General features: G+C 46.3%; 1 long non-coding RNA gene across 1 annotated transcript in view; it reads left to right on the forward strand.

Annotated features, from left to right (window-relative positions):
- The first annotated feature begins 1,604 nt into the window (after window positions 1–1,604).
- Window positions 1,605–22,675, forward strand: part of LOC139750124 (uncharacterized) — a 33,559-nt gene continuing 12,488 nt past the window's right edge. Inside the window, exons 1-3 of the long non-coding RNA XR_011713087.1 lie at window positions 1,605–1,707; window positions 2,060–2,128; window positions 7,381–7,575. This is a non-coding gene — a long non-coding RNA (uncharacterized lncRNA). The remainder of the gene's footprint in view (window positions 1,708–2,059; window positions 2,129–7,380; window positions 7,576–22,675) is intronic.

Genomic DNA, 22,675 nt, shown 5'->3' on the forward strand with positions numbered 1-22,675 from the left:
CAGTCAGTAAGAGTTCTTTCCACGCCTTCCACTCCTTCTCAGGAGCAACAGCCAGCAGGGAAAAGAAGCGAAGAAAAACAGCTATCAAGCACTGGTGAAGCAGACCTGTGTGGAATTTGATCGGTAAGAACGAGAGGGGAAAATCCAATCACTTCATAAAACATTGGAATGAGAAAAAGGAATTCATGTACATGTATCTTTTGTTATGTATTTATTTGATGCCTGAAATGATGATAAAAGTTCTCTGTCAGGTTTTTGAAATTACTTATATAGTCTTTGCATCAACACATCTTTTAGCTTTGACTTGAATATCATTTCAGTTGCTCTGGTGACTGTATTTTCTTGTATTTCAAGAAAAAGTCGTCTTGTTTCACGTTTTCAAATATATTCAAAGTTCTAAAGATTCCTATTAGGTCACAGCTAAGGCTACACATCTTGAGAGAAAAGATTTCCTCTTAACCTCTCTTCCTACAGCAGATTTTGGAATGCGTTTGGTCGACCACTTTTTAGCATGTTCCAGTTCTTTTGACTTTTTTTGTAGTCTAGGGAACAGTGTTTGGTCTAATACGGGGTAATAAAAAGGGTTAGAATCGTTTCCAGTGTTCAGTAATCCTCGAATGATTTCACAGTCTCGCTCACTCAGCTCTACCCTCCTGCTTTTGGATCATCAACAAATCTGGATATGTCAGATGTATGAGACACGGTCTAAGATCATTCAAACTACTCTCTGTGCAGCTGCAGTGCAATGTATTTCTGGCATTAAACGCGGCGTTCCGCTTGTACTCCAGTGCTGACGAAGAAATAAAAATGATAACCACAGCCTCGGTGTTTGACAAGAGTCTGAAATAAACACACCGAATGCGCTGACATGTATGTGCAGGGGACGGAACCAGGCAGTGGCGATAGACACCCCTCACCGCCTGACCCTACTGATGTGCATAGTGCCTAATTCATATAGTTTTTTCATGGAATTATGTCTTAATTTTATGTAGCACAGTTAGGTACTAGTGTAGTAGCAATGTTCCGTATGATACTGGCTTTTCTGTCATTCATAACACCAAGAGGTAAGTTCCCCTGAGCAATGTTGACAATGTATTTTGCATTTTTTTTTTTTTTTTTTGCCACCAGCAATTTTTCAATGTTCGTTCCGATTATCTTAAATTCTACACTGCAGCAGAATCATTAACAAAAAAAAAAAATGTTTTAAGAGCGGTTCTCCTTAAAGGCTCAGTATTGTGTATATTGGTAAAATACTAAACAAATTATCATGTCCATCAGTAAAACCACCAGTTGACTATATCATAACGCGAGTTTTACCGACAAGCTAACATTTGAGTCGTTTTTAAAGCTAGAAGTACAATCCAATCATAATTCAGTTTCATGGAAGTTTAATCCTACGGAGCTACAGTCGTCAATTGTCTACCAGTATAAGTACAACAGTTGTGATGCTTTGTATATATTGGCAAGACGAAGCCACACCTCCAGACGCACGGTCACAAACACCTTAGGCGGTCATTACGAACGAACTGCCTCATTACCAAACTGCCCTTCTCAGCCATACGTAACCCACGCTTCTCACGACATTGCCTGCCTAATGTAGGCTTGGAACCCCTCTGTGCTGGCCAGTGGCTCGTCAGACACTGGCCTGGTCATACCTGAGACCCCCTTCTGGCCTAGAAGAACAAACCAACTCTAAGTAACAATAAGGTATTGACAGAGTTGTTGTGTTTATAGATAAGGTTTATTAGGGTTTGGGTAGAACTGTTTCGTTGTTTTGAAATGTGTATCTTAAACGTTAGGGGTGTTTGATTGTGAACTGTTGAATTTGAATTCTCGTTTAGAAAATACTGTCTCTGTCGAATCTATTATATGCCACGATTTGAAGTTGGCTTGTTATGGTTTGTTAGTCATCATCAATTTTCTGTTTTGTTTTTCTATTATTTTGTTCACGTTGGGCTTTTATGATACATATTTTCAAAAAAAAACTTTTTCGAGTTTATGCTTTATAACAGAAAATCATAATGTATATATTATATGCGTTTTATCCATTCTTTTGTAGGTTCAGTTGATGGTATATGAAACTACCGAAACGCACTCCAACGACCCACGGATGCTCAGCCTAGCCCTGGTGAGTCTTTGCGCACACACAAACACGCACACCCACACACATTATTTTTGAAGATTTTTTTTCATTTTTAGTTATCATTATTATTATTATCATTTATTATTATTATTCAGCTGTGTCTTTTCTTTACAAATGTCGTATTCTGCCGTATCTTATCGAAGTAAAATCCAAGCGAAAATTCGAAGTGGAATGAGTAAAGATGAAGTCACTGTTGTCTAACTCATAGTAGTGTTGTCACTGATAACAGTGTTGTCACTGTTACCTGACTGGTGACAGTGTGGTCACCGTTACCTTATTGATTAATGATGTGGTTACTGTTACCAAGCATTGTGACAAGAGGTGTCTCCTAAGCTATCCGTGGTTGGAACAATATGTAGTATATTGTTACCTCGCGTTGGGGTTATGAATGGTTGAAAATGAAGGTTTCTGTCATTTTAGTCGTTTTTCCCTCGTCAAGAGTTAATTAGGACGGTGAGAGCGGCAGTGGGAGAGGGAGAGAGGGAGGAAGGGAGAGTTAGTAGAATATAGGAAGGGAGACAGGAAGGAAGGAAGGGGAGGGAGGCCGACTTAAGAGAGTTAGTGAGAGGAAGGAAAGGAGGTAGACGGGTAGAGTGGGAGTTTATAAGAGAGGGACAGTGAGAGAGTAGTGAAGAGTCGTTCGTTATTCGTATGGGAGAAAATGGGACATGAGGGGGTGACTTTTATTTTTTTCCCTCGCATCCCAACCTCGAAAATTAACTTTCAGCAGAACCACACAAACTTTGACGGAAATTCAGTGAACGGAAACCAAAATTTTTTCTCCTACCCCCCCAGTCCCCAGTAACCCAAGCGTGAGTGAGGTCTAGGAGGGTGAACTTACCGGATATATGAGGTGGATTCACTCATAACTCATACCAGCTCCTTCCTCACGACCGGTTGTACCAGAAATCATCTTCATTCACCAAAGTCTGGAAAAGTAATTCATATTTTTTTATCTTTTACCCTATCCGAAGATACGTTTTTTTTTTTTTTTTACTACGGTACTTTAAACTACTTAGAAAAGTAGTTCTGAAGTACATTGAGATTTCGAAAGTCAAGAATGTGTCATTCCCTCGCTCTCTTGTTTTATGGTAAATGATTACTTTTAATTCCAGACTTAATGATTACGACCACTTTCAGACGTAATGATTACGACCACTTTTAGACGTAATGATTACGACCACTTTCAGACGTAATGATTACGACCACTTTTAGACGTAATGATTACGACCACTTCCTTCGCTTTTGCGTCATTCCTTCATTTTGGAGCCAAATGGCTGGATATTTGATAGATCTGTGTGCCTTGATTCAGTACGACCCAACATCATTTCAAATTCTTTTTTCAACCTCTTTTCTCTAATATAGAGCTTTGCCGATTTTGTCTTGTTATGCAAAAGAGGTCTACTCTCCCAAAAATCTATTTAAAAATCTTCATTTAAACTTCAGGGGTCAATTTGAGCCAACCTTGGTAAAGATGGTCATTGGGTGGTAACTTTCCAGGGGAAAAAAAATGCGTGTGGCGACCCCAGACACTATCCAACATGGCCGCTGTTGTGAGAATATTATCAAAAATGCTCAGAACTTTTCCACATCTGAGATGTAACTTCATAGATTGTGTTTTCTGTGTGATATATATATATATATATATATATATATATATATATATATATATATATATATATATATATATATACATATATATATATATATATATATATATATATATATATATATATATATATATATTTTTTTTTTTTTTTTCAAACTATTCGCCATTTCCCGCGTTAGCGAGGTAGCGTTAAGAACAGAGAACTGGGCCTTTGAGGGAATATCCTCACCTGGCCCCTTCTCTGTTCCTTCTTTTCGAAAATAAAAGAAAAAAAAAAATGAGAGGGGTGGATTTCCAGCCCCCCGCTCCCTCCCCTTTTAGTTGCCTTCTACGACACGCAGGGAATACGTGGGAAGTATTCTTTCTCCCCTATCCCCAGGGATATATATATATATATATATATATATATATATATATATATATATATATATATATATATATATATATATATAATTTCGACTTATTTTCCTCAATCATTCAAATGGGTTTTATTTTCGAGGTAAAGAAAAAAAATCGCCTAAAGATATGGCCAAATTTAAGGAGAGCCCCATGGGAACTTTTAGTATTCAGATGATGTTACACTTGCTCGATCATTTATCATAAAACTTCTACTCCTGACGAAGTGGTGGATGTGGTGGTCCTCGATGACTTCCTAAGGCGATGATAAGGTGGTCCTCGACTCCTTCATATGGAGATGATAAGGTGGTCCTCGACGACTTCATAAGGCGATGATAAGGTGGTCCTCGACACCTTCATAAGGAGATGATAAGGTGGTCCTCGACAACTTGATAAGGATATGATAACGTGGTCCTCGACACCTTCATAAGGAGATGATAAGGTGGTCCTCGACGACTTCATAAGGAGATGATAAGGTGGTCCTCGACAACTTGATAAGGATATGATAACGTGGTCCTCGACACCTTCATAAGGAGATGATAAGGTGGTCCTCGACGACTTCATAAGGAGATGATAAGGTGGTCCTCGACAACTTGATAAGGATATGATAACGTGGTCCTCGACAGCTTGAGAAAGACGATACGAATTAAAGAAAAAAGAGAGATAATCAATCCTCACTCACACTATCTATCTTGTCTTGCCTCCTCCTTCAATACTTGGGTAAGGTCGGCATACCAACCAGTCGACCTAAAATGGCCAGAAATACGACTACTACTGCAACCCCCCCCGCGCCCCCCCCCCCCCCACATCATCTTGAGTGCATCTTGCTTAACGTCTTCTCAAAGTCTTCCCTCGATATTCTCAAATATCGAAGTATATTCATTTCCACCGCAGGGGGGGAGGGGGAGATATGAATCTTCGGCAATAATCTCAAACTTGTATTTTGGCTCTTTGACAACGTTGCTGATGAGATGTATTGGCTAAATTATGCAGGTAGTGGTTTTTTTTTTCTGTTTCTTTTCTTCAACAGAAAAATTTTAGGGACTTCTTTTTTGGAGGGGGGAGGGATGAGTTGGGTAGGGGAGGGGAAGAGGTGTGTGTGTGTGTGTGTGTGTGGGGAGGAAGAAGGAGGAGGAGGAGGGGGGAGTTGTTGTTGTGGGGGGGGTGGTAGTGGATGATGATGGTGGTGCAGGCTTGGAAGACTGTGTCCACAATGGGAATTTGTTTTACTAAAACTTGCTATTTTTGCACATATCCGGCTGGAAAACCCAAGGGGTCATGGCAAACCCTGAACCCCCCCATGATGATGTCTTCTCCCACCCAGATGCCTGGGGTGCCTCACACTCGTCTCACAAACTGGGTAACCACTGCCTCAGATGAGATGGCCAATCACATGCAGACCTGACAGAACGACCACTCACACTTAGAGGGGGACCATTATATGCTGTACCATGGACTGGATGACTGTAACATGCTGAACCATGGACTGGATGACTGGTACATGCTGACAGAACGACCACTCACACTTAGAGGGGGACCATTATATGCTGAGCCATGGACTGGATGACTGTAACATGCTGAACCATGGACTGGATGACTGTAACATGCTGAACCATGGACTGGATGACTGTAACATGCTGAACCATGGACTGGGTGACTGTAACATGCTGAACCATGGACTGGATGACTGTAACATGCTGAACCATGGACTGGATGACTGTAACATGCTGAACCATGGACTGGATGACTGTAACATGCTGAGCCATGGACTGGATGACTGTAACATGCTCAGCCATGGACTGGGTGACTGTAACATGCTGAGCCATGGACTGGGTGACTGTAACATGCTGAGCCATGGACTGGGTGACTGTAACATGCTGAGCCATGGACTGGATGACTGTAACATGCTGAACCATGGACTGGATGACTGTAACATGCTGAACCATGGAGAGCCAGAGACGAAGGAGGCCATCATATGCTGACCCACAGCCTGGGTGATGACAGATACATACAGAGTCATCAGAACCACAGACAGGGTGACACTCATAATCTGTGCCACACAGACTGGGTTATCCATCACATACTGAAGAACAGACTATGGGTGATCATGTCATGCTGAGGCACCAGACGGGGTATCCATGACATGCTGACCCATCTGGACCACATCATTATGCTGAATGCCACAGACTGGATGCCTTTATAACTATGATCATGATGCTGTATACCTCAATCTGTGATGAAGTTATGCAACCTCTTGCCCAGGCAGCAAACAGACAGGGGAATTGACCCAGTATGTACGACAACATCAGACCCACTCGAAGTGTCTCATTGACTACAGTTCACCCTGAATCCTGCCTAAGATACTGCCTCTGTCGTTAAACCCATCCATCGCCACACGTTTCTCGGAACATATCTACGTATACGTGACTTAACCTTAAACACCCAAGACGACCACTGACGCTTCTGGGGTTGCTGTAAGTAGGATCAATACATTCCCCACCTGAACTCTCTCTTAAGATGACCTCTCGAACTGTGAACAGTGATGAGGCTAAATGACACTTCCAGTAATAACCATCATAGCCTCCCTCCAAAGCCCTGGTCCCAGCTAAAACGAGCGATGTAGTTATGGATATCTCACAGGGCAGCCACCATGCTCCTGAGCCCTCCAGCTCCAACGCTCGTCTCGTGTACCTTCCCGGCCCCAACAGTTGTAACCCAGAACCTCTCTACCATGACACTCTTTCCCCCCCGAACCTTCCTAGCACCGTCCCTGTACATCAGACCTTAAGTCCTGTACCCACAACCCTCCCAGGATGACTGGGATGCCATAAGCCTTCTTCCTAGACGACATTTCGACCACTTAACTCAACCAGGTCCTGTTCTGTACCCATAAGGCTTTCCAGACGATAGATCTTTGACACTGAACTCATAGCGCACTATTCCCTTCCATCTCTTTCCAGCCTGAAGTCCCACAAGACGACTGCTATTCCAGCTAAATCCCATCCATTGTGTGTTATTTTGTTCCTTGTCACGCGCGTCGCAGAAGAACAAGTAAAATAGCCTCATTCGGGGGATCGAACCAGTTAACCCCGTATTAGGACGACTATGGAAGTCATTCACCACCGCTGGTCCCTCCTTCGTGATACACATACTAAACTCCCCCATGTATGTCCACCTAACCTTTTCCAGGACACAAGAAAGTATAGCCACTGAATGACCTCTTATCTTCCAGGTACGAGGGCGTCAGAGCGCTGGAAGGCGTGGTCCTGGATGACGAATGTTTTCACTCGACCTCCCTCTCTCTTTCCCTCCCTGCCTCTGTACGAGCTATGGCCACTCCCACCCTCGGGGACAACCAGACTTCCCCTGGCGTATGGACGAGAGAGGAGGTGAAGCGTTCTGGTGGCGTCACTACAAGTTGACTGAGGTAAGGTGGTTCCATCACCCACTCTTAAACTGTGACACAGACCTCACTACGAACACCTCTCTCTCTCTCTCTCTCTCTCTCTCTCTCTCTCTCTCTCTCTCTCTCTCTCTCTCTCTCTCTCTCTCACACACACACACACACACATCATAACTCTCCTGCATCGCCTGCCTCACGTGTCTCTTCATAGTGTGGTGATAGAATTAGAGAGAATACAGAGAATAGAAACAAAACTCATTTCAATGTTTGGAGATATACATTATGAAGGAAGGTTCAGAGCTCTGAAATTTATATTAAAAAAAAAATGCTCGGATTCCGAGTAGATCGAATAAAAGCATTATTTGATAATTACGAGAGCATAACTTACGATGATTTCCAGGTAGATAAAAATGATACAGCCAAAGATAAGAGCATGAAGTTCGAGGGGAGATAATGATACAAATGGGGTCAAACGTTTCTTTGTAAGAGGGTCATAGAAAATTGGCATAGACCACTATCAGTTACTATCGAGGTAAAAGCTCTTCATATGATTAATGCATACCTATAAAAAGACCTTGATTATATTGATCATCAACGCCATTATCTTTTTGAAGAGTCACCATGTTCTATGAACAATCTTTCAAATACTTTTCCGCCTGCAATTCTAAGAGCTGAAATGTTTCCCCTGGAAAGTACACATCAGCTGAGCACACTACACCAGTCTGTATTATTCCTTTATATTTTCTTATATTGTCCGTGTCTGTGTAACTTGTGTTATATGATGGTCTGTAGCATATTGTCTCATCAGTGTACACTGTAGCATACGATGGTCTGCAACACTGTCCATTTCACTGTACATTATGTGATGGCCTTTAGTGGTGGGTGGGGAGAAGCCTTGGTGTTTTGCTATACCATATCCATCTATGATAATGGATGGGGAGGAGCCTTACAGTTTTGATATACTGTATCCATCTATAGTGGTGGGTGGGGAAGGACCTTGCTGTTTTGATATACTATATACATCTACAGTGGTGGATGGGGAGAAGCCTTTCTGTTTTGATATACTGTATCCATCTATAGTAGTGGGTGGGAAGGGACCGTGCTGTTTTAATATACTGTATCCACGTAGTGATGGGTGGGGAGGGACCTTGCCCCATTATTATCCTATCTTCATCTATTGTGGTAGGAGGGAATGGGCCTTACTGCAATACTCTCCTGTGTCCATCTGTAATGGTAGGTGGGGAGGGAAGTGATTTCTCTTCTGTCTTGTCTTTTATCTATCTAGATGAGGAATCCAGCATACCGTTTTCTGTCTTTCTCAAGCTTATGTCACACCATAAGCTCTTGTTCTTCCATGTCCTTTCTACGTTCACACGTTACTCCAAGCTCTCCTCTCCCATCTATCTCACGCATCTCATTTCTCATTTGCCCCACAGCTTACCTCTCTCACTTGCCTCACAGCCCACAACACACAGAGCACCAGGCCAACAGACCTCCGGCTGACGACATGGTACACAGGTGTTTGTAAGCATTCCACCTCCTCCATGACAGAAGAGGGAGGCCCCCCCAAGGTTCCTGGTGAGGGGTTCAACGAAGAGGGCTGGTGTGGGCGTCGAGCGGTCTGGGGTGGGCGTCGACAGGAGAGCAGGTGGTGGGCGTCAGGAGGGCTGGGGTTGTGGACGTCGGGAGGGCAGACGGTGGGCGTCGGGCCGGCTGGGGTAGTAGATGTCGGGAGGGCAGATGGTGGGCGTCGGGCGGGCTGGGGTGGGCGGCGTCGGGAGGGCAGGTGGTGGGCGTCGGGAGGGCTGGGCGAGGTTGCTGGGATTCCCTGGGTGTTGTGAGGTCACCCGGTCCACACCTGGTGTTGCGCCTCCCTCCCTGGGCCATCACTTCTCCCCGGTCCACCCTACCCCGAGGTCCTGCCCGCCAGCCTCCCTCTCCACACACCTCCTGTTGCCAACCGGGGTTCATCACGGCCCAGTAAGGTTCACCACAGCTCACCAGCATCCACCACAGCCCAGTAAAGTTCACCACAGCTCAGCAGGATCCATCAGAACCCAGTATAGTTCACCACAGCTCAGTAGGACCCACCACAACCCAGTAAATATCACCACAGCTCGGCAGGATCCACCAGAACCCAGTATGGTTCACCACAGCTCAGTACGACCCACCAGAACCCAGTATAGTTCACCACAGCTCAATAGGACCCACCACAACCCAGTAAGGTTCACCACAGCTTACCAGGATTCACCACAGCCCAGTAAGGTTCACCACAGCTCAGCAGGATACACCACCATAGCTCAGCAAAGATCCACCACAACCCAGCGTAGCTCACCACAGCTCAGCAGGATCCACCACAACCCAGTGTCGTTCACCACAGCTTAGGTAACTTCACCACAGAAGATCTGTAGGTTCACAATGCGCCACCTTCAGCTGTAGGGTCCTATCAGGGTTCGGTGGAGGTCGTCAAGCTTCGTTTGAATTCAGCAGGGTCCGCCAGGGTCCAGCATGGTTCAGCAGGCCCCGAGGACCAGACAAGGTTCAGCAGGGTCCGCCAGGGTCCAGCATGGTTCAACAGGCCCCAGAGGACCAGACAAGGTTCAGCAGGGTCCGCCAGGGTCCAGCATGGTTCAACAGGCCCCAGAGGACCAGACAAGGTTCAGCAGGATCCGCCAGGGTCCAGCATGGTTCAACAGGCCCCAGAGGACCAGACAAGGTTCAGCAGGGTCCGCCAGGGTCCAGCATGGTTCAATAGGCCCCAGAGGACCAGACAAGGTTCAGCAGGGTCCGCCAGGGTCCAGCATGGTTCAACAGGCCCCAGAGGACCAGACAAGGTTGAGCAGGGTCCGCCAGGGTCCAGCATGGTTCAACAGGCCCCAGAGGACCAGACAAGGTTCAGCAGGATCCGCCAGGGTCCAGCATGGTTCAACAGGCCCCAGAGGACCAGACAAGGTTCAGCAGGGTCCGCCAGGGTCCAGCATGGTTCAATAGGCCCCAGAGGACCAGACAAGGTTCAGCAGGGTCCGCCAGGGTCCAGCATGGTTCAACAGGTCCTAGAGGACCAGACAAGGTTCAGCAGGGTCCGCCAGGGTCCAGCATGGTTCAACAGGCCCCAGAGGACCAGACAAGGTTCAGCAGGGTCCGCCAGGGTCCAGCATGGTTTAACAGGTCCCAGAGGACCAGACAAGGTTCAGCAGGGTCCGCCAGGGTCCAGCATGGTTCAACAGGCCCCGGAGGACCAGACAAGGTTCAGCAGGGTCCGCCACATCATGGTTCAACAGGCCACAGAGGACCAGCCATAGTTCGTCAGTACCCATGTATCGTTGATCTGAGTTCAACATGGTCCAGGACGGGGCCCTGAATGCTCCACTTCGATTGGATCTTCGGCGATTATTTGTCTCTGCTAAGCTGCCAGTAGGACTGCCAAAGCCAAGGAGAGTTTGACGAAGAAGAAGAAAAGAGAACTACCAGAGCCAAGGAGAGTTTGAAGAAGAAGAAGAAAAGAAAAGGAAAATAAAATACATCAAAGAAAGGAGTGAGGGTGGACAGATGACGGAGGGAGAGTAAGATATACAAGGAGGACAGTGACGGAGGGGGATGATTATACACATATAGGTAAGGAGAAAGAGCATAAAGGGAGTAAAGAAAGGAAAATTGATAGCTGAGGGAGGGATGGGGAAGGAAGGAAAGAGAAAAGACCGTTAGATACGCAAGGGAGGGAGGACATATTGGAAGGAGATGGGTGCAAATGTACGAGAGAGAGAGAGAGAGAGAGAGAGAGAGAGAGAGAGAGAGAGAGAGAGAGAGAGAGAGAGAGAGAGAGAGAGCAGCAGCAGCAGCAGCAACGCCAACATAGCGGTGTACAAAAAAAAGAAGAAGGTTGAGGAGAGAAGCGATGCCAGGAGAATTAACGAGGCGGGAGGCTACCCCCTGTTTTTTTATATGTATATATATACATTACACTCTCACTAATAGAGAGGTGGAGGATGAACCATCTCAAGCACGTGAGGAGTACTCCAACCAGGTCGAGTAGGACCTTCTCTAGATGTAGAACAGTTGACCACAGGGAATGACATAGGTATGGGTTCTACGCAAAGTCCCTGCTTTTGAGAGGCAGATTGTGGGATGTTGATTATGTGATGGCAGGGTTCTGAACACAAGGTACTTACCACACTGTGGCAGGGACTTGAAGAACAAGTCTCACTTTAAGGGGAGGTCTCTCTGTAACGGGAGTCGTACTGTAATAGGCATCTCTATGTAACGGGAGTCGTACTGTAGTAGGGGTCTCTCTGTAACAGGAGTCGTACTGTAATAGGGGTCTCTTTGTACCGAGAGTCGTACTGTAATAGGGGTCTCTCTGTAACGGGAGTCGTACTGTAATAGGGGTCTCTCTCTAACGGGAGTCGTACTGTAATAGGGGTCTCTCTGTACCGAGAGTCGTACTGTAATAGGCGTCTCTCTGTAACGGGTGTCGTACTGTAATAGGGGTCTCTCTGTACCGAGAGTCGTACTGTAATAGGGGTCTCTCTGTACCGAGAGTCGTACTGTAATAGGCGTCTCTCTGTAACGGGTGTCGTACTGTAATAGGGGCCTCTCTGTACCGAGAGTCGTACTGTAATAGGGGTCTCACGCTAATAGGAGTCTATCTGTAACTGAAGTTGTACTGTAACATGAGTCAAAATTTGATAGGGGTCTCTCTCTGTAAAATTAGTCTTTTCACTGTAACTTTTCAACATCACTGCAGCCTCTAGATGTAACAGGGGCTTCACTGTAGCGGGAATCTCTCACTGTAGCAAGGATATCACACAGGAGCTGGGGTTACTGGGTGGAAATTGCTCAGTACAAAGGGGAAGACGAAGAGGTCGCCGAAGTCCCATAGCTTGGCCGCCAAGTAACAGAAGGGAGGTGGTTGAGGTTCGTTGATTTGGAAATTAAGGAGCGATTGTCGGGTTTTAGGGTTGCTGGAGGAGGAGGTGTATGTCGCCGGGGTTGTTGGAGGGATTGCTGGAGGAGGAGAGGTGTGCCGCCGGTGTTGTTGGAGGAGGAGAGGTGTGTCGCCGGGGTTGCTGGAGGAGGAGAAGTGTGTCGCCGTGGTTGCTGGAGGAGGAGGTGTATGTCGCCAGGGTTGCTGGAGGAGGAGAGGTGTGTCGCCGGGGTTGCTGGAGGAGGAGAAGTGTGTCGCCGTGGTTGCTGGAGGAGGAGGTGTATGTCGCCGGGGTTGCTGGAGGAGGAGAGGTGTGTCGCCGGGGTTGCTGGAGGAGGAGAAGTGTGTCTCCGGGGTTGCTGGAGGAGGAGAGGTGTGTCGCCGGGGTTGCTGGAGGAGGAGAGGTGTGTCGCCGTGGTTGCTGGAGGAGGAGAAGGTGTGTCGCCGTGGTTGCTGGAGGAGGAGAAGTGTGTCGCCGGGGTTGCTGGAGGAGGAGAAGTGTGTCGCCGGGGTTGCTGGAGGAGGAGAAGTGTGTCGCCGTGGTTGCTGGAGGAGGAGAAGTGTGTCGCCGGGGTTGCTGGAGGAGGAGAAGTGTGTCGCCGGGGTTGCTGGAGGAGGAGAAGTGTGTCGCCGTGGTTGCTGGAGGAGGAGAGGTGTGTCGCCAGGGTTGCTGGAGGAGGAGAAGTGTGTCGCCGGGGTTACTGGAGGAGGAGAAGTGTGTCGCCAAGGTCCTGCAGGAACTGGAGAAGAAAATGAAGTGAATGGCGTGAGGGGAAGTCCTTGCCTGTAGAGGATAGGGTCGTCATCACCTGGAAAGCGCTGCTTCTGACGATGGTGAAGCCGAGCAGACTCCTGTGCTAAAGACGAACGTGAAGTCGCATGGCTTTTTTCAGGCGCCAGAGCAGTGAGCTCGCGGTCTTGAGCCAAGCTTTTGGACTGCTTGAGCTGAGGAACTGCAATGATGCCCGGATGTTCAAGGGGGCAAACTGCGTCTGTCACGAAGGTGATTTGAGTGGTCGAGGTCTCCGGGCGGACGACAGATGAAGGTGGACCTCCACTCGTGAAGGTCAGTTTTGGGTAACTGTTCGTTATCTCGTTCGTGACCCATCTAGGTCACATAGTCACGTGAGGTTAATTTGAGGAGCTTCCATGATATAGTTACAGTGTATCTCGTGGCTATGTTGGCTGTGTAGGTGAATGCGTCGCAGTATCAGGTGGCTGTCAGAAAGGCAAGGCTTTACGAAGGAAGTTGTACAGTATCCTGACGCTGTTTTTGATAGAGAAATGTTAGACTTAGTGTGGTAATAGGAGGAAATTATTTAGATGGCTGAGAAAAGAAAGCTTTGAAGGAACAGAGAATGTCGGAACTTAGTTCATCAGTTTGTTTATGTCATTTCTGAGTGGCATACATTCAATTTCTGGTGTAATTTTATTTTTCAACTTAGAATCGTGAGCGAATTTTGAAATCTAACGACGCAGTTTATTCTAAATGTTATAGATAATGTATGAAAAAAAGGTACACTGTATTTTACACCCAGTCAATTTTGAAGTTAGATCATTACCCACTACTCTTGTTTGCGACTGGTCAACCATTGTTTTTAACTACAGAAGTACAACCCTATCTATACCATGTGACTTAAATTTTACGAGTAATCTTTGATAGGAGATTAAAACGAAATTTTCTGAAAATCTAGTTAAGAGACATTAACCATTTTATTTTCATCATATTTGTTGATTATGTCATGGAAGAAACTAACAGCTTTAACAGACGTGAAATATATTGTCATTTTATTAGGTAATGAACTCCTTAATGATTTACAATCTCGTAAGAACACTAAATGCAAATATTAATTGAACTGGAGGATAGTTTCTGGGCAGAAGCATATCAACCCAGTTCCAATCCTGGTGTATCATTGGCAAACTTCCATTCGTGTGTAATTTGACTGTAGCAAACGACTCGTTGTGGAGGAGGACTGGGAAATGTTCCTCTACTGCTCCCCTTCCTGCCATCTGGTTGTGATGAACACTTGGACGAGGGTGAGGTAGATCTTGATGATGACTGGGTGTTCAGTGACGTCAGGTGGGGGTAAGTGAGTGGTGAGAGGTCTGGGCAAGACAGGAGCATCCTTGTAGTTTGCAGTGGTGGTTGTAGAATGTAGCAGCCTTGCTGGTCGGGCAAGCTGGTCGCGACATGTCACCAAGGCTCGTAGAAAAGACGAGAGGGGAGGGAGGTAAGTGTGTGTGTGTGTGTGTGTGTGTGTGTGTGTGTGTGTGTGTTGGGATAGGAGGGAAAGGTAGGATTACAGCTGTGGGGTTATGGTTTGGTCGAGACCCAGGGAGGAAAGTTGATAATGATCAGCACTATGTGAACGTTTGCAAAACTCTCTCTCTCTCTCTCTCTCTCTCTCTCTCTCTCTCTCTCTCTCTCTCTCTCTCTCTCTCTCTCTCTCTCTCTCTCTCTCTCTCTCTCTCTCGGCAAAATCGAGGATATAGAGAACTGGGTTAAAAAGAACCTAAATTCTGGATCCAAGAAAGAAGAGAAATGTACTGTATATGATGATTCATTCGTGGCAAGAAGCTGAAGGTATCAAAAAGTAACATACTAACTGTGTTTGCTGTAGAAGTGTCTCGTCAGGGAAGAAACAGAGTAGTTAGGTCTGAAGTACCACGAAGATATTAACGTACCGAATAGACATCAAACAAGAACATACGAGAATCCGCTGTGATCGATGGAACGGTACGACACCCCTCTGTGGCATGGGTCTCACTGTGGCAGGAGAAACAGGGGTGAAGTGAGGTAGCTGGGAGACAGACCTTGAGCGACATTACATCAAAGATTGGGGACGCAAGGTCCTTGAGGCGTGCGACGTGTGTGTTGATGTTGCACTAATCACAAACGCCTCCTCTGAACCGGAATCATGTGTAGAGATCATCGTTGGATATGAAAAAGGGGCTTAGTGAGAGCATAATTAGACACCTGGTCTCGGACGGAAGGTAATATATTAGGTGCTAGACAGATGGTGTTCAACGGAAGAGGGGTTACAAGAGAGACCACGAATGTTGGTATAGTGAATAGAAAAAAGGTCTATCAGAGAGGGAAAGGTTGTGGGAGGGGCTGGTAGTGTTACTCCCAGAGCCCTCCCTCTCATTGGCAGAAGAGTCAGGCGAGAAACCTGGAAATTCTTAGCACCCCATGATGACGGGGACGAAGGACCAGGGATTTGTTGGACTCTATTATGATTAAAAACGATTGTGCAGGCAGGAGGTGGCGAGAGAACTTATGTGAAGAAAATAAGTGAGGTTTGAGTCGGTGTTTGGTGACTTGTAGGGAGAAGATGGCAGGACTAGCCTGGTAATTCCATTGTGATGAGACAGCAAGTAAGACGAGCAATCCTGACATGGACCGAGTGTATGATGGTTCCGGCAACCACTTGAACGCTCCTCAGTCAGGACGGTCGTACCACCCTGGGCGGCTGTTGTCAACAACCTACTACCTAATGGCCTGCTACAAGGGCAAGGGTACGGGATGATCCTTGAGTTAACTAGGGTACTGGGAGGAGGAGGAGGTCAATACACTGCCTTAAATTTGCAGGGGTCGTGGGACGGGGGCCCATTACACCACTTCCTGAACCTCTCTCTCTCTCTCTCTCTCTCTCTCTCTCTCTCTCTCTCTCTCTCTCTCTCTCTCTCTCTCTCTCTCTCTCTCTCTCTCTCTCAGCAGGATCACACAGGAGAGTGGAGCCATACGTGTATGTTGGCAGATATCATCACAGAACGTGAAGTATTCATCTTTAGGATGCCTAAAGATATGAGTATCTCAGGCGCACACATGTAGATACGATAGGAGTATAAAGCCACGATTTCATCAGTGTGTGTGTGTGTGTGTGTGTGTGTGTGTGTGTGTGTGTGTGTGTGTGTGTGTGTGTCTGTGCGTGGGCTGGTTTGTCTGTTCCACACATCTCTGTTAGGAGTTCATCTACATTGCTGTTATTCTTAGGGTTCAACAGTACCAGGGCCAGAAGGCACCGATGCTAGCCCATGGTCGGCTCTGTGTGTGTGTGTGTGTGTGTGTGGAGGGGGGGGGAGGTGGACAGGACAGAGCACCGTAGGGGGTTACCTGACTGCCCTGGTAGGAAGTCCTCAACCCCCAGCTTCCTGCTCTTTTAACTGAGGTTCGCCTGCGTCCTTGCGACTCTCTCTCTCTCTCTCTCTCTCTCTCTCTCTCTCTCTCTCTCTCTCTCTCTCTCTCTCTCTCTCTCTCTCTCTCTCTCTCTCTCACACACACACACACAAAGCTTTCAACTTCCAGATGTCAAACATCGCCTGGGTGGCGGAAATAACTTCTCTTGAATATCTCCAATTTGAAAAAAAAAAAGAAGAAAAAAAAGGAAAAATTGTTCCTCGGCGTTTATATCCTCTCGTTTAAATCCTTGGCCTATGACGTTATTGTAGACCGTCAATTCGACGCGGCGTTATGACGAACAGATAAAACTGTTAATGACGTCGGGCGGGCGGGCGAGGGCGCGGGCGGGCGCAGGGGCAAGGCTGTAGCAAGGGCGAGGATGGGTGGGTGAGGAAACAGTGGTGCATGTTGAAGAGTGAGCGTCCTGGGGGCCGCCCAGGTGGAGAGACGACCTTGCCAAGGACAGTGTGGAGAGAGCGACGACCGCAGACACCCGGGAGGCAGAGGGGCTAGCCTGCACCTGGAGGAGTGGATAGCCCGCCGGAGCTGGCTGGGGTCTAGCCCTCATTACGGGATAGAGCCAACAGGTGCACGAGAGAAAGAAAAGAAAATAGGATCAGGGGCGAAGATAGAGTAAGGCATCTTGGGGAGAGGGAAAATGGGGGGAAAAATGGGGGAGTTGTTTTTCTTTCAAAGTAAACCAAGAAGGCCCATCACACACAAAGCCCCAGCAGTCATGTTTATGTGGGAGCCACGCGCACTTTGGGCGCAGCTGCCGCCAACGGGAACCTGAGATTATCAATCCAAAAAGATGACGACGAAGGCACGCGAGGATGAAGGAGAATTGCCTCATAAACCGATGATATATGGGAACATGTGGCACGCCTTAAGACGCAGTATACCACACACACAAAAGATAGTACGGGAAGCGAACAGGAGAAGACGTCTGTCAGTAAACTTAAGAAACAGTAAAAATGATGATGGAGAGAGAGAGAGAGAGAGAGAGAGAGAGAGAGAGAGAGAGAGAGAGAGAGAGAGAGAATACGAGACAAAACTTGCGCTGGGGGTTCGCGGGGTGGGTGGGCGGCAGCAGCAGCGCAAGACGCCGTCGCGCTAAACATAGTATATAACTCTCCCAAGACGGTGATGTGGGAGTATTTTGTTGCCAAGGTGAAGGACTGGCCTCCTCCCCTCCTGCGGCATAGCCAATCAATCTATACCTCCATTACTGGAGTGCACACCTGAGCATGAGTGAAAGGCGTAATGATAACCCCCCCCCCCCCCCGATGTTTAGGTGCCCTGCGCGCGTTCCCCAACCTCCACTCACCCCTACCCAGCCATCAAGGTTGTTGTCGTGCAGGCCAAGGGGTCCTAACAGGCCAGGAATCGTGGAGGTCAAGGGTCACTCAGGGTCGTGGAGGACGAGGGTCATCTGCGGCCACGGGTCGTAAGGGTAAAACGGGGTCATTTTGTATCCACGGGTCATTTAACACACGAGAGGTATGTCAAACCACGGGTCAAGCGAGGCCACACGCCAAGGCGGAGAAACAGGTTATTTCTGTCCTCGGCCCATGCGAGACCATGGACCACGCGGGGAGAATGACCTCGCGGCCAACCGGGAGGGAGGAACACGGGGGTCATTAGAGGTCACAGCGTGTGTAAGGTCGTAGGTCACGTTAAGGAATTTGGTTATGCGATTCCCAAGACCGAGCGTTGGAACAGGTCACGCTGACCTTCATGGAGGGGACATGAGCTGCATTTGGTCATGTCAGTCCAGAGCCATCCATGTCTACTAAGTCATGTCCACCACTAGTCAAAGAGACATGGACACTTAAAGGAGTAGATTCATGAGGGCAAAGAGGGTTACACTTGATCATGGATGGTTACGACACATGCATGTTGTTGGTCATGTCTCGTTATGGTTCATTCTTTGTGGCTGATGATGTGTGGTCACGTGGAACGTGTTACGTCATGACAATGTGAAGCACCTGCTCATGTGAAAGAAGTGTTATGGCGAAAACCTGTGACGTTACGGGTCATAGGAGGCAGGATTCATGTGAAGACAGTGGTCATGTGAGACATGTATCATGCCGAGTGTAATGTGAAGACAATGGTCACGTGAGACATGGACTATCTTAAGTGTCATGTGAAGGAAGGGGGTCATGTGAGACAAGCATTACGTATTGGATCATGTGAACCCATGGTCATGTGAGGTAAGTGTTGTGACGTATGAAAACAGTGAGGTTGTAAGACGTAATATGTCAAGAGTTTATGTGAAGCCACTGCATATGAGACTTGGTCATATACTAATTCAACTGCTTATACACTGCTGCACAGAAAGCAGGATTTAATTGTGGATATATATATCAAGCAAGCAGAGAATCACACAGTATATGACATGACGTGCCAGTTAGACACGAAACTCATCAGTCAGCTTTGGGTCATGTATAATTATCTATAATTAACCCAGGATCTCTTTTTAAGAAAGTTCTAATGCTACCCAAGGCCTCATTCCGGAGGCCCCCTGCAGCTCAAGGCTGTACTACATCCAGTAGCAGGGATGTGCGAACTCCTTTGGAGTGAGTAGTTTATAAAGAGACTACGTATACTGTCGATGACATACCGTCGTCAAAGGTGATTTTCACTCTTGGTGTAACCTCATGCAGGTGGAGACCGGTTACATTGGTCATTACACAAATGCCCAACCACATTTTACATTCAGTGATACAATCAAAATCACCAAAACCTTAAAACAACTCACTTGCTATGGTCGATCCAAGGACTTATAGGTATCTTCAACCGCACCAGACTTTACACAACAAGGTCCCAAACATCTGGAAACTTACCAGCGTAATAGTAACCCTAAGATCCTCCAAACCACTCAACTCCCCCCCTCTTTCTACAGCAATATTTCACTGCTGTCATTGGTATCCATCGAAGTATTTTCTTCGACGCAGGCACCTGATTCACACATCTCCTACCACTCCGAAAACCACATTGCACCTCCCAGCCTGATGGCTCTACACATGCTACCAGACTCCCAATCACCATTCAACTTGCTAAGGACTCCCAAAAAACGTGTGCCTCTGTAATTCAAACACTTGCTTATGTCCCGCTTGCCTTTGCACACAAGCACTATTCATGCATTTCGCCAGTCCCCAGGCACTTCCTCATGGTCCATTCGTACACGGAAAATCCTAAATACCTAATCAGCAACTCTGTCACCTCCTTTCTTAAGCAATCTAACTGCGATACAATCCACTCCAGCCGCCTTGCCACATCTCAATTTACACAGGGCTTTCACAACTTCTCTCTTTATCAGAACACTCTCCAAGTCTCTCTCTTCCTTCGCACACCTTCTCAACTCAAACACCCCACTTTTGACACCCCACCATCGAACACATTCAACAGTCCTGCAACATACTCACTCCATCCCCTCACCTCCTCACAACTTGCTACCACTTCCCCATTTGCTCACATCACCGATATTCCCATTTATTCTCTAGTTTTTCTTGCACTATTAAGATCATTCCAGAGCATATTATTCTCCCTGAAGTTTATTGATACTTGCTCACACCAACTCTTGATTGCTCTCTTTTTCAACCCCTGTATCTTTCTCTTGATCTCTTGCCACTTTCTCTGGTCCATCTTCCATTTATTGGCACGCCTTCCCTGTAGATACCACCCATACACCTTTATCTTCTCTTTCTTTAGCAACTTTGCTTCGTCAGCTCGCTACTCATTACCCTCTCACCTGCCCACCTCCCACTTTCCGTGTGCTAAGCCCATTCCACAACCACTACCCTCTTTTCGTTTACTCTCACCTTTTGCCATTCTACGACCAATCTCTCCTGGTAATCTCTAACACACGTCTCTATTTTCAACTTGAATTACTTTCACTACCATTATCTCATACCGTTTCCTCGTTCCGAAAACTTCGACAAATCTTCACCCTCGCCTCCTCCAGGTAATAATCAGATATCCCGCCAGCTGCAGACTCTCATTTTAAACCAGGTATTCCCAATCACCAGTCCTTGTTTCAGCACATAACTCCACAAGCTGTTCACCTTTCCTATTCACCTCACTGATTACCCCATGTCCCCCCCAGTTATGCCCTCAACTGCCACATTACTCACTGTTGCATTTAAATCACCCATCACTAATACCCGGTTTCTTGCTTCAAAACTGCTGACACACTCACTCAGCTGCTCCTAAAACACTCGCCTCTCATTATCTCTCTTCTTATGGCCAGGTGCATAAGCACTAATATATATATATATATATATATATATATATATATATATATATATATATATATATATATATATATATATATATATATATATATATATATATTGTAGGCAGAGGGAATATTTTCTTTAATACACAGTTTGTTAGATACAGATGCATATGCAATACTCACTAGATTTCTGTTGTTGTTTTTTCCATTTTTCTCGCCACACGTTTCGCTTCATCAGATAAGGTGTGAGGTAAATGCCCTATATTCATTTTCGCTTTATTGTTGAAATACACGAGACGTTTAGGGCACGCGAACACTGCCCAATCTTCAGTCAAATTGATTATAAATGATACAACAACACGTTGCAAAGAACAAATCAGGAATGAATCGCATCTTGAAATGCTACAACTGAGAACGCTGGCGTAAATAATATATTGATTGTTGGACCGTGTTTCCCCCGGAGTTCATGCGTGGAAGTGGAGTCGGTAGAGGTCAAATTCGCTGGGTAACGGTTGGAGGATTTGCTTAAGGTCTTCGCACTTAGGAAAGTCAGGTGAAGGTAGAGGATGGGAGTGTGGTAGAGAATGATTGTGGTGGTCTTAGCTTGCCCTATACTTTGATGATTTATGAAGGGATTATATTCTCTTATGCATATAAGAGAACATAATCCCTTCATGCTCTCAGGACCTTCGCCCCCTTACCCACCCTATGACTCGCTTCAAGTGGCGTGTCCACTCCCAGCTATCCAAAACTCTTTGCATCCTCCAAGTTTTATTCGTTCAAAAATTCAAATGCCAACTAATCTCTCTTCCTCCTGTGCTGAGACAAATAAACATGTTTTTATTTGCATTTTCTCTCGACTTCCTCCTTTTGAATCTGCCACGTCAAGGCCAGGCCTAAAATGAAATATAAAGAGGTTGATGAAATGGAAAAATAAGAGACAAGGAAGAGTGCCTAAGAATCTTGGAGGAAGTGAAAGATCTGTCTTTTAAATTGCGCCAGGTCATAGTTATTGGGAAATACATGAGAAGTTAGGGAGTTTCAAAACTTCGAGGTGTAGGGAAAGAAACAGTTATCAAAACGGCCCACCCTTTAGTTGCTCAGGGCCATACAGTAATCCAGTGGCGCAGCAGCTTGCCGAGTATTACATAGTCTGGCTACGTGGTGAGGGTTACACAATCAGCCAGCTCTCGGAAGCCAAAAAGAATATAGTAATACCTATAAAAGAGGGAAAGTGAGCCAACATTGCTTCGTAGAGCAAGTGGGTCAAGCTTTGAAGTCAACCTGGGACAGTTTACAAGTCGGACCGTTTTCGACTCGATATTGTCAAGTAAGGATACATAACTAAAACCACCCCAGAAGTGGGAGTAGTACACCACACAAGGACGAATCAGTCCTTTGTTATCAAAGGAGCAACTATTTGGAAGAAAAGAAATTTCGACACCTCAACAGGACTCCCAGTTTCTTCGAGGCAGACTCGGCTATTTCCGTAATGTGGGGTTTCCAAGAAAGAGTGGATGGTCAAGTGGTACCAAGTATGCCCATTGAGTCGAGAGGTGGAATTACAAGACTGTCACAACTGACGGGAAAGTTGTGAGGAATATTTATATTATGACGAAGGCCATGAAGAAGTAGTGGGGTCCATTTCTTTTTTGCATAAGAGGATAAATGCTATTAATGCTGACACCCTACAGAAGAAGGGGATCATAAAGGTGTTCGATTCGTTGAAGTTTAAGGCTCAAGGATGTTGTTCTAGAGAACACACAATGATAACTGA

Source organism: Panulirus ornatus, chromosome 9 (genome assembly GCF_036320965.1).
Source record: "Panulirus ornatus isolate Po-2019 chromosome 9, ASM3632096v1, whole genome shotgun sequence".
Taxonomy (NCBI): Eukaryota; Metazoa; Arthropoda; class Malacostraca; order Decapoda; family Palinuridae; genus Panulirus; species Panulirus ornatus.